Source organism: Tachypleus tridentatus, chromosome 1 (genome assembly GCF_004210375.1).
Source record: "Tachypleus tridentatus isolate NWPU-2018 chromosome 1, ASM421037v1, whole genome shotgun sequence".
NCBI classification, from domain to species: Eukaryota; Metazoa; Arthropoda; class Merostomata; order Xiphosura; family Limulidae; genus Tachypleus; species Tachypleus tridentatus.
The window spans coordinates 73,672,884-73,688,936 of NC_134825.1; the positions used below are offsets into that span (position 1 = coordinate 73,672,884).

The following is a 16,053-nucleotide window of genomic DNA, read 5'->3' on the forward strand; positions in this document are numbered from 1 at the left end:
TGTCTCAGAAATGTTATTACAACTACTGTAGCTGAATTAGTGTATCACACATTTTACAGCCCAAATATTTTCGGCTCTAAGTACATCGGTATGAGAAATATTCTCAGATATGTTAGCATGTATATACTTATTTATACTGGTACTTGGTTTGTCCTGACTTAAGAATAAAAAAATGCCTAAATTGTTGTTCATATGCTTCAAGTTACTTTTATATTTTTTTACATTCATGTATGGATTCACCCATGTTCCCAAGGCCGAAAGTCTTTACAAAAATGCATACGTTGCAGCGTGCCATTTGTAGGCACTTTCTCAAGCCATGTTCTATATAATTCACTCTCTTTCAAGTTCACCTCATATTTACACTTCTCAGGCATGATGTGAGAACAATTTAAAAACAGGATCACAATTATTATCATATGATGGCAGGAGTTCCTGAACTGCAAACAGTTCTTTTCAGGTATTTTAACCATTTTCACAGATTTTGAACCTCCTGTGTAGCTCATAGCGAAAACAACATCAACAGTATACCCTTCCAAACTTTGGTAGTTAAAAGCCAAACATTACAAAAACACGTATTTTGATCTGCCATAGTTCGACTAACTTAGGTAGAACGTTCCACAGAGATACTTGCATCAGTTCTCGACAGACCGAAGCAGGCAGATATGAAATTTGTTTCTTTCTTATGACTTTACAAGAGACCAAGTTCAAAATATTACAGAGAATTATATTTTTTACCTGCCATTACTCTATATTCTGACCATCTAATTTAGAGTTTACACAAAGGAAATCCGCCAACAATCCCTACACTCTTGAGATTTTTTTCATTTTTTTAATATAAAACATTACAATGTATGTAATATGGAGCTCTGAGTCTTAGTGACATTTTCTGCACATGGTTCGTTTGTCTGCAATTAAGCACAAAGATACACAATGTGCTATCTGTGCTCTGTCCACCACTCATGTCGAAACCCGGTTTATAACGGCACAAGTCTGAAGACAATCCACTGGGCCCCTGAGGGACTTCGGCACATGTAACTATGACAAAGATTTGGTATTAATCGCTAGTATTAATGTTTTGATACAGGCAATGCACAAAATTGCATATACCGCGCTAAAGAACAGATCTTAGTCGCCCAAAACTTACAGTTAAAGTTGTTATCAATGTGCACTTATCTGTTGACACAGAAACATAATGTCTTATATATTATACAGTCATAATTTAGTGTGATGCAACAGACCTTAGCCATAAAGAAGTCTTAAATTCATAATGAGCTAAGTGTCTTTCCTTCCGAAGTTGTAGTTTATGTCTTTTCACCTTCCTTGAATAACACGTTCTTGAAATCTACTGATTTATAAAGATCTTATCAAATAAAATGGATGGGGGACCTTTCTAATAATCAACTTCTTCACTATCTTTAAACTTTTGGCAATAGCCATCGTTCAAATATCACCCTGTACAAAACAATTCACTGTGTATAAGAAACTATTTTCAAAGGTTTAATAATTGTTAGACGAAACTAAATAATGTAGCATTGTTACTTAATGTTAAACTGACTTATAATCTCTAACATGCTTTATGCCAATTATTGCGGGAATAATACAGGTTACAGCCAAAACTTGATGAAATTTGAAACACGAAAAAAACTTTTTTTTTTGTTCTATATCCATGACTCGTCACGTAATAACTCTAATTCAAGGGATTTTTACAACTTTCCAAACATGTTTTTGATATCATTTAACCTTCAATAAACACAGATAAACAAACACTAGATACTAAACTTACAATACTAACATTAGATATCATAAGTATAAGATAAATAATAATTCATTTTCTAAAGTCAATTTTGATATTTTTGACTAGCACAACTATTTATATTGACGTCATTTCAACAGCATGAATCAAAATACGAATGTAAATACACTTCAGTAGACATTTTGTCTATTTTTCTTTTTTTTTCTTTAAGTTTAGCTAGGGAATTTTACCGTACTTAACATAATCAATAAATGGATTTATAATGTTAATCTACGACATTCTTTTACCAACGAATAGTAAGAGTGACCGTCACTTATAACGACCCCACGGCTGAAAGAGCAAGTATGTTTGGTATGACGGAGATTCAAACCAGCGACCCTCAAATTGCCTTAGCCACCTGGCCCTACCGGGCCATTTACTATACCTGAAACAGCAGAAAAGTAACAGAAAGGACTACACCAAATGAAATAAAAATTAACTAAATATTATGTCATTACCATGCACTGTTTCACTCTAGCACAGATCACGTGTTTTCAAGACTATGTCATTACCATGTACTGTTTTACTCTAGCACGGATCACGTGTTTTCGAAACTTCCTTTGAATTTTATAAAACATCAAAGACCAGAATGTATTAGGCTTTCCGGTTTAATTCTGATCCAGCATCAATACGGTTGGGTTTTTAAAATACCTTCTCAAATAAGGTCGTGTTGTGTCATGATTTTTTTTTTTCATTTAGGTGTGAAAAGGAACGTATCAGTTACATAACCTTCATTGGCAACGATAAAAAAGGCAGTATAGAACATGTAGTCATTAGTAATGTAGTGTGTTATATAAGACCTGGGATGGCCTAGCGCGTAAGGCGTGCGACTCGTAATCCGAGGGGCGTGGTTTCGCGCCCGCGTCGCGCCAAACATGCTCGCCCTCCCAGCCGTGGGAGTGTTATACTGTGACGGTCCATCCCACTATTCATTGGTAAAAGAGTAGCCCAAGAGTTGGCGGTGGATGGTGATGACTAGCTGATCTAGTCTTACACTGCAAATTTAGGGACGGCTAGCACAGATAGTCCTCGAGTAGCTTTGTGCGAAATTCAAAAACAAACAAATAAACTGTTATATAATCCTTATTAAATAACTCATCGAGACATGGAATATCAATCATACTATATGGAAGTCGATAGTTATATAGTTGAATATTTACAAATGAATTACTGAAATAACTCAAATTGCTCAATGTTACAAATATGTTTAAAGAACTGAATAATATAAATCAAATATTGATATTTTAGGCAATAACTGAAGCTACGTTGCGCATACGTCTAGTGTATTTTGCTTTTCAGAAAAGGAGCATTCAAACTAACGTAATATTAGATACATGGCGGTGTCTGTGAGCCAAAGGATAGGTGAAAGACGGGTGATATAAATTGAAGTGTCGTAAGTTGATAGAGGGCGATAACTAATGTTGTATATTTCATAAGCAGTCACTGTTGTGATATCGAATGAGATAATGAGTTAACTTTAATGATTAAAGCTTCAAATATACATAGAAACAATAAACTATTATGTCTTCCACTTTATCAAAATAAGTTTATCTGTATGTTAAGATGTCTTCACTAGAATCTGTTCTGCGAGCACCCGAGGGCGGCCTAACGATGTTGACAAACATCTTCACCAAGTTTAATCTCAGAAGAATATTTCCTTCTTCCTTTAATGTTTAAAAAGGACCTGTTAACTTTTGCTTATTAGTGATTGGTACCTACCTCCAAACATGTCATCTGAGGAAAGAATGTGGTCCCCATTAGAGAGCAAACAGACCACGGCTGTAATGGCTATAATTCCCGACGTAAAACAAAAGCTATAAATAACGTAATCACAATTGTTAATATATATATATTATGACCACATAATTTTTCCTTAAAGAAACACATAACTATCTATTCTGATTTTTTCATATAAATGATTGTTTGTTTTGAAATTTCACTCAAAGCTAAAGAGCTATCTGCATTAACCGTCCCTAATTTAGCAGCGTAGGACTAGAGGGAAGGCAACTAGTCATCCCCACCCATTGCCAACTCTTGGACTACTCTTTTACCAACGAATGGTGGGATTGACCGTCACATTATAACGCTTCCACAGCTGAAAGGGCGAGCATGTTTCGTGCAACGGGGATTCGAACCCGCGACCCTTAGATTACGAGTCGAACACCTTAAACCACCTCACCATGCTGGGTCTACATAAATGATTCATCTGTTTATTTTTTTAATTAAGGTAAAACTAGACCCCTGGTCATACAGAGGTATATCTACGAAACTACAACTTTAGAATCCGGGTTTTGATACCCGTGGTAGGCAGAACATAGCTCTTTGTGTAGCTTTGTACAAAACATAAAATGAAATATTTTTGTGTACACTTTTAAGTTATACTGTTGAGTTTTTTTTCTAGATATATTTTAAAAGTGGTGTATTGACAACTACGAGACTTTTTAAATATATCTTACTTTAATGAATTCTTTTTGCTATGGACGAATAATGTATTATTATTATTATTGTGTAAATCAAGAACATTGTTCCAAAGAGTGATTTTAGCCGCGGCTAAGCAACTCATTGAACGGCTTTGAATGTGTGTTTTTTTAAGTACTACTTTTTATCTCATAGTTCTTACTTATATTAGCCAGTTTCACTGTGTCGGTATTTGGGTATTGATGTTAAATACCCAGGAGGGTCAGGTACATTTGGCTTCTTCCTCCCTCCCGAACGATTATAGCGTCTGTCTTTAGGTTTTTTTTTGTTTTTTTTATAGCTTTGGGCCAGAGTAAAAGTATAACATCATACTCAGGCCCCTTTCAGGGCTCAGTCCATGCATGGACGAACAAGAAGTTTTTTTTTTCCTTTTATTATTTCTCTTGTGTTCTTTTTCTTCATTTTTTATTTTTTAATTTTTTTGTATTTTCATATATATATATTTTTTTTTTTACGTTTTTGTACGAAAAGGACTCAGGGTCCATTTCACCCGAAGCAGGAGTCCCGCAGGGAGGGGTTGTTAGCCCTATATTATTTATCATGTACGTGAGTAATATGCCTCTGTCGGACCTAAATTTTGGTTATGCATCACAGTTCGCTGACGATGTAGCAGTCTGGAAATGTGCCCCCACTCCGTCAATAGCAGCAACGAACCAACAACCAGTCCTAAATAACATCGAAGAATACTGCCAGAAATACAGAATCAAAATCAATATTCCAAAAACCCAAGTCATATTATTCAGCAGACTAAATAAGCTGAAAAAAATCCACCAAAACTCAATATGAATGGATCACTTTTACCGACTGCTACTTCTGCTAAATTTCTAGGTCTAACCTATGATTCAAAATTAACGTGGTTACCACATATTAAAAATATACTGATACGAATCTGGAAAAGAGCAAACTATGCAAGAAGTCTTTCAAGTAAAATCCAAGGAACATCACCAGACAACATACTTAAAATCTACAAAACGTACATTAGACCAACAATAGAACATGCATCACCTGCCTGGATTAACATAGCACCCACACATGTACAGAAACTTCAACGTGTACAAAATTCAGCATATAAAGTACCACGTAGCACCTCAACCACATTCATGCAAAAGTATGCAAATACAGACACAATATCTGAAAGACTCTTGCATAATTCTCTAAAATATTTCAATAAGTATTGGCATAAAAATGACATAATGTGTGATCTCGACAGATATCACGTACATGATGTAAATAGTCCTAAATACCTCTCCCCTTTTAACATATATTTAAGAAATGTAACACAAGCTGGCCACTATGCACTAGACACTTAGTCCTTGTTTCTTTTTATTATTATTATTCTTTTTTTAAATCATTATTATATTAGCCAATTTAGTATCTAATTACAGTTTTAAATTTAAGAGTTAAAATACTTTCGTTTGATGTATTTAATCACGTCCAGGTTCTTATAGATCAGGCATTTTATTTTGAGGGTAAACTGATAAGGTTCTGATGAGTAATAAAATCCAATCGGGCATGCGAGCGCCCCATGCTTATTATTGTTGGGGCATATAAATATAACTAATAAAAAGGGAAACAAAGGTTTCATAGATTAATTCACTCTAATTCTGCCTAAGAGAATTTCAAGCGACCCGGCTTTTGAGGGTTCTCTATTGCTTAGAATTTAAGTGTTTGGATTTCTGTCTGTTATAAATTACAAACACAGTCCACACACACATAGTTACAACGCACCGTATTGCCCTTCTTCCAAAGCAGCTAATGTTCTTTCCAAGCAACTTCTTGTTGGATTCCCACAACGAGCGTACAAATAATCCTAATAGTAGATAAAACACATCCTTTAAATATATAAACAGTGGCAAAACGCAAATAAATGTTATTTCAAAGCATACCAATTAAATCTAAATTAAGCAACAAGTTCGATTCATTCGAACAATCACTACTAACTGAAACATGATTAATATAGTAAGGAAGTTCAAATGTTTTATGTATATTCCTTTATGTTTTTACGTAAAGGTCTTTGGGAATGACTTTCACACTTTACATCAAACTATTTTGCTTTGCTTCATATCTAGTGAGCCTTGAAATATTGTTGTTTTATTTAAAATTTGATTTTTTTAGATCTTGCAATTAAAGTATGAAAATGAAAACCATTCTTAGGCCTACAAAACGTTTTATCTTCTCCATCTTATGTTGTTCGAACAATCGTTTTATTCACATTACCGGTAGGTTTCATGTGTGAAATTGGCTTTCTCAGGTCAGTGTCTTAGTTCAAGTTGTTGTGTGAAGTTGGCTTTCTCAGGTCAGTGTCCTAAATCAAATGTTGTGTGAAGTTGGCTTCATCAGGTCAGTGTCTTAGTTCAAGTTGTTGTGTGAAATTGGCTTCATCAAGGCAGTGTCCTAGTTCAAGTTGATGTGTGAAGATGGCTTCATCAGGTCAGTGTCCTAGTTCAAGTTGTTGTGTGAAGTTGGCTTCATCAGGTCAGTGTCTTAGTTCAAGTTGTTCTAGTACACTTTTCTCGATTTCTCCCACACCATTAACACATAAATATTTACTTCTTAGCGTAGAATTTGATTTAATCAAATTGTTTAATTCTGTCGAATAGCTGCGTGAGTAACAATTTACACAATTTGTGCTTGAGAAACGATTTCATTTACGACACACACACATCTATAGATATAATTCCAGTGGAAGTGATATTAACATCCAGTTTTCAAGTCGACCAGAAAGAAATTGGGAAACTGAGTGAGTTACAAAGGGGTGCCATTTTCAGTATTGAAATAAGCTTCAATTTGTTATTTTCATTGTTGAGGCATTATGTATTTACTTCTGTATTGGCTCCGTTTTCTACAAGGTAGTATACGTTAGGGACATTATAAAAATATGCAGTTTTAGTTTTTGGGAACATATTGCACAATTTTGTTTTAACCAATTATTTGTATTCTTCACACCTTGTGATGAGTTCACAATATGGCTAACTGATCACACACTTCTATGAACTTGCTGCTTTAGTATTTTTAAAATACAATGAATTGAATGGTTTAGAACAAAAATATAAATCAGAAATTCTTGAAAGCAAGAAATATGAGGAGAGGTTGGAAAAGTGTTTATTGAGACTTGTAAAGATAAACATTATTAATTTAAAGTTTACAGTCAATAGTGTAGGAGTTGAACTAAAGTAGTTTTTGATGTTACTAACTAAACATTCATAACTTTTGTAACTAGAAACATTCTCTTGTCGGTTTTAGCACAATCCTCATGCAAAGGCTCATTAAGTTATCTATTTGCTTTTGAAAACTTGTGCTGTATTAAAGAATCAGTAAAGGAAGAACAAAATTCTAAGTTGTTGAGTGGCCAAGTACATTTTAAATTTATAACCTTCAGGAAACTGAAAACAAGTTTCAAGTAAATGAAATTTACCTCCCATTTGCCTGAATGGACAAGTGCATTCTCACATAAATGTTAAATCCTGTAAGACTTTTATAAGAAAACACATCTATGTTCTTCCATCCGCCATTGACATGGTTTTCTCACATAAAAGATATTATAGTACTTCAAAAATTTACATACACCATTGTACAGTTCTTTATATTAACTAATTTTATAATGAGGCCTAATCACTAAGACATTCAAGGCTCTTTTAAATAATAAAAAATTATGCTAAATACAATTTTTACTACCTTAGAATTCTCACTGACTGGAGATACAATTGTTCAAAAACTATCCATACTTATTATTCTAAACAGGGAAGTGCTTATGTATCATCAGTCACAGCCTTCTGTTATTAAGCCAATTTATTATTCATTTTGTGACTTTTTTCTTATCTCTCTTGTGAGCAAACAATCTGTGTATTAATTCTACATGAAATGTACATAGATGCATATTAACATCTTGCAAAACTTGGAAACTATAAGGAAATCTATTATATTATAGTATAACAACAATGCAAAACTAGCTGCTGTCAAAATCGGTTGATTTCCTGAAATGTCATTAGTGTACAAAATAAGGTTTTGTTGGTTTCAGTTATCAGTTATAGAACATTTCATGTTGTTTAATCATTTTTAACTTAGATATAAGGTATACACTAATACCATTTATGGTAAATATGCTCATGAGTAGTTTCAAACATAAGTATATGCAAACTTCTAATGAAACAAGCTTATCCATAAAAACTGGGTGTTTAATTGATAAAAGTAATTATCTGTGAGCATCCAGTAATTTCACATATAATAATTTATTGTACTAAAATTATGAATTAGTCAAACAACATCATACAAATAATTGACTAATCAAAATTACTGTTTTTTAGTGAAACCAGTTATTTAAATAAATATAATATTGTCTTTATGATTTCTCTCTATTATTGACAAAGGTAAGTCTACAGATTTACAATGATAAACTCAAGAGTATGATTTCCACTTGGTAGACACGGCAGATATCCTGATATGGCTTTGCTACAAACACACACTTTATTATCTTTAATTCAAGTTTTTGCAGCGTAGTCAGTTAATTTCACAATTCTTGAAATTGACAAACTAATCAAAATGAGGTTTTTCTGGCTATTACTGTTTTTGATTATCCCATTTATCCATAAAGTGTGTGTTTATAATTGGATAGTGACTCAGTTGTTGAAACAAGTAAGGTGTAAGCCAGCAAGAAATAGTAATAAAGTGTGTGTGTGTGTGTGTGTGTGTGTGTGTGTATAACTCATGATAATGACTTGGCTTTTGTTACATGTAAAGTTGGGTCTAATCCAGTAAGGTTAAGTTCTTGTATATAAAACACAATAGTTACTTAACTGTTGACACATGTGAAGTCAGGTCTAAACTAGTATGAAAGATTAATTATGTTTATATGAGACAGGGTAATGATTTAAGAGTTATGAAAAGTTAAGTGGAACATAAGCCAATAACAAATTAGTTTATTCTTGTTATCTTTAGGGCAAGTAATGGTAAGAGCACAGGGATTAATGCCCTCCTGCAGGATAAGATCCTGCCTAGTGGCCAAGGTCATACCACAAACTGCTTCTTACAAGTTGAAGGAGGTGATACCCAAGAACCCTATCTTCTAACAGAAGATTCTCATGATCCTCAGAATGTACAGGTATGCAAGTTTTGAAGCATTGTATTTGAGAATATCCACTTAAAAAGTAACTTATATGAACAACCCAGTAGTAATATACAGTGTATTGAATTATTCTTAACAAATATAACATTTGTTTTTTTTTATAAATATGGGCTTTCTGTTTTAATACTCTTATTAAATATGTATTGGGCATTTTAGTATTTACATGATTATTACTTACTAGTAGTAGAATGTATTATATTTTAGGATTTTAAGAAACTTTTTTTATGTATGGGTCTTCTGTATCCAGATGGTAAAATTTCTTGGTTGAATTAAAGAGATTTTAGGAAATAAGTTGGTAGTCTATCTTCCACACACAATTTTAGAGAATACTTCAGAGTTGAAGTTCATATAATTATTCTTAAAAATCAGCACCAAATTAAAACATTGGTGTTTATGAGTTTTGGCTGAGCACAATATTGCATACAAAAATCCCCATAATAAAAAAACATTAAAATAGTTCCAATTTGAAACTTTTAACTTCAATACAAGTGTAGTTTTTTCAAATTTAGCTTATAACTGGTTTTTAACCTGTTGTTATGGTATGATGTAGTTGTTTATTTTTCAGCTCTTAAATGTCTGAGGCTAGTGACCTAAACACATAATGAAAACTTGAAGAAACAATGTTTGTTGAAGAATTTTCACTGAATTTACAGTCCAAATTTTTTTAAAGCTTGTGTTATCATTTAATACTTCATTTGAATTATGACTTTACAATATAATAGTGGAGAAAATGTTTTTGATGGAGCAAGATAAAGTAGGCATAGTTAGGTCATTCTTCATTTGACAGTAACATGTTTAATGTATATTAGGCCTTATTGGCTGAAATAACTGCATGATTATGTGAAGAAAATCACAAACAGGTAAAAAATATATAAAATGGGTTTAAAAGTTATTACATACTATAAATTAAAACATTCTAATTAATAAATCAAATAAAGTTGCTGCTTATAATTTTGATACATAAAAAGGTTATTCTTGTCGTACTCTGTTGATTGTAAGTGCATTGAAACTTTATAATAGTTCTTAAAACAAAGAAATTGTAGATCCAGAGACCCAAGAATTTAATTGGAAAAGTTTTACAAGAATTTAGGGAAATAAATCTGTAATTGAAATCTACAACAAAGGAAGGTAAATATTTTTAATTTTCATCAAAAAATATATATTACAGTTAAATTTATAACTTCCCAAAACTACATATTCATACAAATGTCACATATAAAAAAATATTTTATTACTGAAACTACATAATCTGATGAAAAATCTCATTTTAAACAAATGCATACAGTAGGTTCCATTGTTGTTTTTACAATGCAATAAAAGAAATTTTACCCCATTTGCATAATAGTGATACATTCAAAAAGTGCCTCAAAATATTTTTTTAAGTATGTTGGCTTAGAGCATATGATTTATTTACAAGGTAAGAATTGTTTTTGATTAGATACTAGTGCCTAGTTTCATCAGTATGCTTTGTTTTTGTTTGTTTAGAAAGTTTATTTCAAATATTTATATTTGGATATTTACAGATACAACTTTAGTTTCATTGATTGTTGTTAAAAAAAATTGTATTTAAATACTTGTAAAATTTTTAAATGTTTTGCAGTTTTGGATACCATAAGTATGTTTTACTTCCTTTGTTTTTAGTCAGTTGCTCAGTTGGCACATACCTTAAACAGTGAAAAACTGGGAGACAGTACTTTGGTACGCATCTTATGGCCAAAAGAAAAATATCACCTTCTAAGGGATGATGTAGTATTAGTTGACAGGTGAGATAATCAAGCAAAGTTGCTATTTTGTAACTTCAGGTTTGAAAATTTGATCTTCAGTTGATGACCCTAATATGGAAAAAAAAATTGTAAGAACAAAGATATTAAAAGCACCTCTTTCTTAGTATAGTTTAACTGTTAGAAAATAAACAAATGTGAAATGTTTTGGACTAGAATCTAGGGTGTCACTAATGTCTTTGGCTTTTTTTCTTTCTCACAGTGAAAGTATTTAACCAAATTGCATGACATTTAGTGCAAAATTACTAAATAGTATTTAGTTTCTACTTTAAAACAGCCCACAATATTTGGTTTAAGTATTTATATTTATTTATTATATTATGAAATTATCAGCATTTTGCTGTAAAGCTGTTTCGGAAAAACATTGAAAGTTAAATCTTTTCATTGCTGAATTTTTATCTCGAACAAAATGTTCCATGTTGTACATTGGGTCAGTTTCACCTTTATTTAATTAACATACTTATTTTATACTTATGCCTTCAAAATGGCCTTTTTGACTGATTTAATGTCATGATATTGCTTCCCATTTGCATAAACTTGGTGAGACATCTGCCCCCAAACATTCTCAATTGGATTTAAGTCTGGAGAATTGGCAGGCCAGTCCATGATGTCAACATTCCATTCTTGAAACCAACTGTTAGTTGTCTTGGAAGAATGTATAGATGCATTGTCTTGCTGAAATATGAACCCAGTCCCATAATGTAGGTGCACAAACGGTAACAGATATTCGGATAACATATAAATGTAGTCCTTAGAATTTTGGTTCCCCTCCAGAAACACCACCTTGCACTTTACAACGTATGAGAATGCAACCCATATCATAACGGATTTTCACCGAAACGTCTTCTTGTATAGAGCTGCCTTGCCGCACCTATTCGATACCAGTACTTCTGCAAGCCATGCTGGCCCATCTAGGTTTCATTTTTTCTTGTCTCAAAAGATAACTGACTTCCATTTTTTTCCCAAACCGACGTTCTTGGTCACATATTCCAACGTCTTCAACATATGACTTTTCGAGAGAGGCAGGGTACTGTCCCGTATCATGTTTATCAAGCCTGATCATTCTGAAGGATTCGCTGGGCTCTTCTAACCAGAACATCAACATTCACGTTGTCTTTGATCTGCCATATATTTCCCTGAGGATGCTTCTTTGATGATGTGCCGCTTTGTTCTCATGCTGACGTTTGATGGCCTTCCAGATCTTTTCTTCATCCCATATGATTTCATATCACTCAAAAACGCATTAATAACACAAGGAGATCGACTTAATTGATCAGCAATCTTTCTGTTACTCATTCCTGTGCTTTTAAGTGCTTTTATTTGACCTCTCTCATCTTTTGTAAGTTTTTTGCCATTAGGCATGGCTAGACCTCCCTAAAAAGCAAAATACAGCATACATTAAGATAGGATAAGCAATAAATAAAGCATATAAGCATTTTTAATGAGGAAAATCATATCAAACATAAACATACAATGCAAAACTTGAATTTACTTTATACTTTTTTCACTTATTATTTGTATGAGGGTGGAAATTAATGAATGATATAGAAGGTAGGAAATTTGTTTTGGCAACAAAAACTACAGTCATAGAAAAACAAGTGTCAAATTTTTATTGGCTAATATTCATAGTTTCTCAACATTTAATTGGTAAATATCATAGCAATTTACAACAAGGCTTCATACTTTTTTCGTGGACTGTATTTGTATCAGTTTCTCTCGTATTTTGAATTTTAGTATTTTCTGATAAAATTATCTGATGACGCCTTGTTTTTTAACTTAGGTTTTAAATATTACAATATTGAACTATAATTCGATTTAATAAAGTGAAAAATGCTGAATTATGCAGAAGTGATGGCAGTGCTTAAAGAAATATTTAGATGTTTCACCAAACTTAGATGAATGGATTGACAAACACTGTCTGAATGCCGTTCTTTGTTTTAGTTGCTAATGCAGAATCTACACTAATGCTTACACTAAGTAAATTGTCTTGCATAGATCTTCAAGTACTATTATTTGAAAATGAAGATTTTGCAACTTAAGAATGTTTATTTTTCTGGTTAAAAATTTGATTTTTTTGTGTGTGTTTCCTTTTTTCCTTTTAGCAAAGCCACTTCAAGCTATTTCTTGAGTCCACTGTGATTTTTTTGTGAAGTAAAATTTTTTTTATTGTATATTTAAGCATTCACTTATTTGAAATACAAGTTTCTGTGTTAAAGGTTATACTATATTATAATGTGTTATATATCCAACAGTAGCTAGTAAAAGATTAAACTAATGGTCACTTAACTTGCTAAAATTATTCATTATTTTGTTGCTAAACTAAAAAACAAAAACAAGTGGTTAAACTTATGTATAACTATGAAAGTTTTGAAAAATTGTAACATTCTCTAAACTTTAAGCTGCCTAGACAGTAACAAGATATGTTGAATAAACTGTTAAAAACATAGGAGAAGATTTAAAAAAAAATTTGTAAAAAATAAGTACAAGTTACTGAGATTTGTGTGTGAATTGTGTATTGTTCAAAAAATTCTGTAACTTGGACATACAGTGTTTTAATAATTTTAATCTTGGTTGTTCGAGGAACAGCATTTAAGTAAAAAATTCAACAAATCTTCATTCTTATTACTGAAATAATTTTTTTTTCATGGTTACTTCTTGTAGGCATGCAAGTTTAATGGTATCTGAAAGACTTAGTAAATTTGATAAAATAATATTTATAAGTATATCCACAAGAACAGTTAAACTGTGAACCTATATTATAATAATTCTAGCTAAATTTTGTTATGAATGAAAAATCTAGTAAATTATTAATCGGGAAAATTTGGAGTTGAAAATGTCCACTTACAGATAATACATGTGTTTGTTGAAAGGCAAAATGTTTTCATATCTATGGATGAGTAATGATACAGAGAACTCAGCACATTTTCTGTATACAGATGGTTGAGATATTATGGTTTATGATCAATATTGTTTATGATAGCTAAACAAGCTTTAAGCTAATCTACTTGAGAACTAGTTACTGTTTAGATTTTATCTCTCTGATCTTATGGTGTATTATTACAGAATTAATTTTGATGATATATATAAACACTAGTTTAATATGTCAGTTTATTTTTAATTTTTTTTAAAATAAACTGTTATTATTTTCTTTTCAGGTTAAAACCTTAAATTATAACCATTGCATTTGGGTGACCTTGTTTCATGTAGAATCTAAGTGTGTGTCATTCACCTAAATTTATTTTGATGTATTTAAATGGATTCACTTTGTTCGTATGTATGTTTGTGTGTCCACACATACAGAGATAAACCAAATATTATAATGAAACAGAAATTAAACAATTTTCCATTATTAATCCTTGTTGTCACCATTAATTTAAAGCAAATAATATCTGTAGCTATAGCCCTGTTGGGTGATATTCCATCTGTTAGACAAAATCCAATGCCAAACTAGCCAGCAACTTTATCTTTTATTGATTGCAGCCAGTTTTGGGAAGGATGTTGCTCTAAATGTTTTGACAGAGCCTTAATAAGTAAAGTTTAATATAGCTCTTAAGATCTCAAACTCCTCTCAATTAGTAGGTAAATTAGAAATTAGTTAAGTACTTGGGATTGATTTTAGGAAAATATATTTAATTAATAATTTTGAAAAGGCAAAGTAATCTTAAAAAGATCTAAAAATATTGGTGATTGTATTAATAAAATTAGGAGAATATATTATTATTTTCCATGTTTCTCATTTGAATGTAAATTATTTTATTGATTCCATAAAAAAAAAACAGTTAAAAACATTAATCTTATCTAAATACAAGATGGATATTTCTATCAATATTTTGAAAATAAAATTAGGGAAATTCCAGGACAATTAATATTACCTCTATTCATAAGCTAGTTGTAATTTTGATTCTGAATGTAAAAAATTATATGCCCAAATTTTAATTAATGAAACCAATACAACAAATGAAATTACATAAAGCACTTTAATTAACAATGCAGTTATTAATAAGTAAGAAAGCCATTAAGAATGATAGTATAAATAAAGATTATACTTCTTCTAACTTACCTTTTTTTATATGGAATTCTGAAATTGCATAAAACTTAAATTTAGGTTTATTACAAACTTTTTAAACACAGTTACTAAATCCATTTCTGTAGTATTAAATAAACTTTTAGATGTATTATTTGAAAAAAAATAGTCACTGTCATCAAATGATTTGGATCACTATTTTTGTATCATCAAAAATAACATTATAGTTTTGAAATATTTAATTAACTTCGATTTTATATAAACAATTCAGTCTGTTACTGCTTATGATTTTACCACATTCTGTATGAAAATAGATATGAAAAATTTAGTCAGGATATGGTCTAGTGGGTGCTGATGATCTTCAAATCTTGCCAATTGAGAAAATTATTTTTTGAAATAAGTATTAAACCCTAATTTATATATCTATACTTTGTTACATAGATCTAATCTACATAAACAATTCCAAGTTTATTCTAAACTTGATACATCCATAGGAACTTGTTATAAAAAGAAGCAACAGTGGTGATAATTGTCCCTATTCTTTAGATATTTAGTTTTTAGAAGGCAGAGTACAATTGACTATTTTTGATATAAGAACAAAATTGGATATTCCTATCTTTCATCTATCCACTCTCAATAGTGTTTGATTTGTACTGCTAAATGGATTACTATCTTTCAATTTCAAAGATTTTTAACAATTTGTAACAGTAGTAATACTTTCATGGATAATGCTCAACTATTTATAAACAAATTGAAAAGTTATGAACATAAGTACTTATACTTTATAGTAAATATGAAATTCCTTTAAAAATAAATTATCGGTCACATAAAATACTTGTTGAGAACTTAGAGTTCG

The 16,053-nt window shown here is 31.3% G+C and overlaps 1 pseudogene across 1 annotated transcript in view; it reads left to right on the forward strand.

Annotated features, from left to right (window-relative positions):
• Window positions 1–16,053, forward strand: part of LOC143232557 (mitofusin-2-like) — a 59,297-nt pseudogene that overhangs the window by 17,799 nt on the left and 25,445 nt on the right. The window contains exons 3-4 of the transcript XR_013017593.1: window positions 11,034–11,155; window positions 13,835–13,850. The product of XR_013017593.1 is annotated as a mitofusin-2-like (transcript). The remainder of the gene's footprint in view (window positions 1–11,033; window positions 11,156–13,834; window positions 13,851–16,053) is intronic.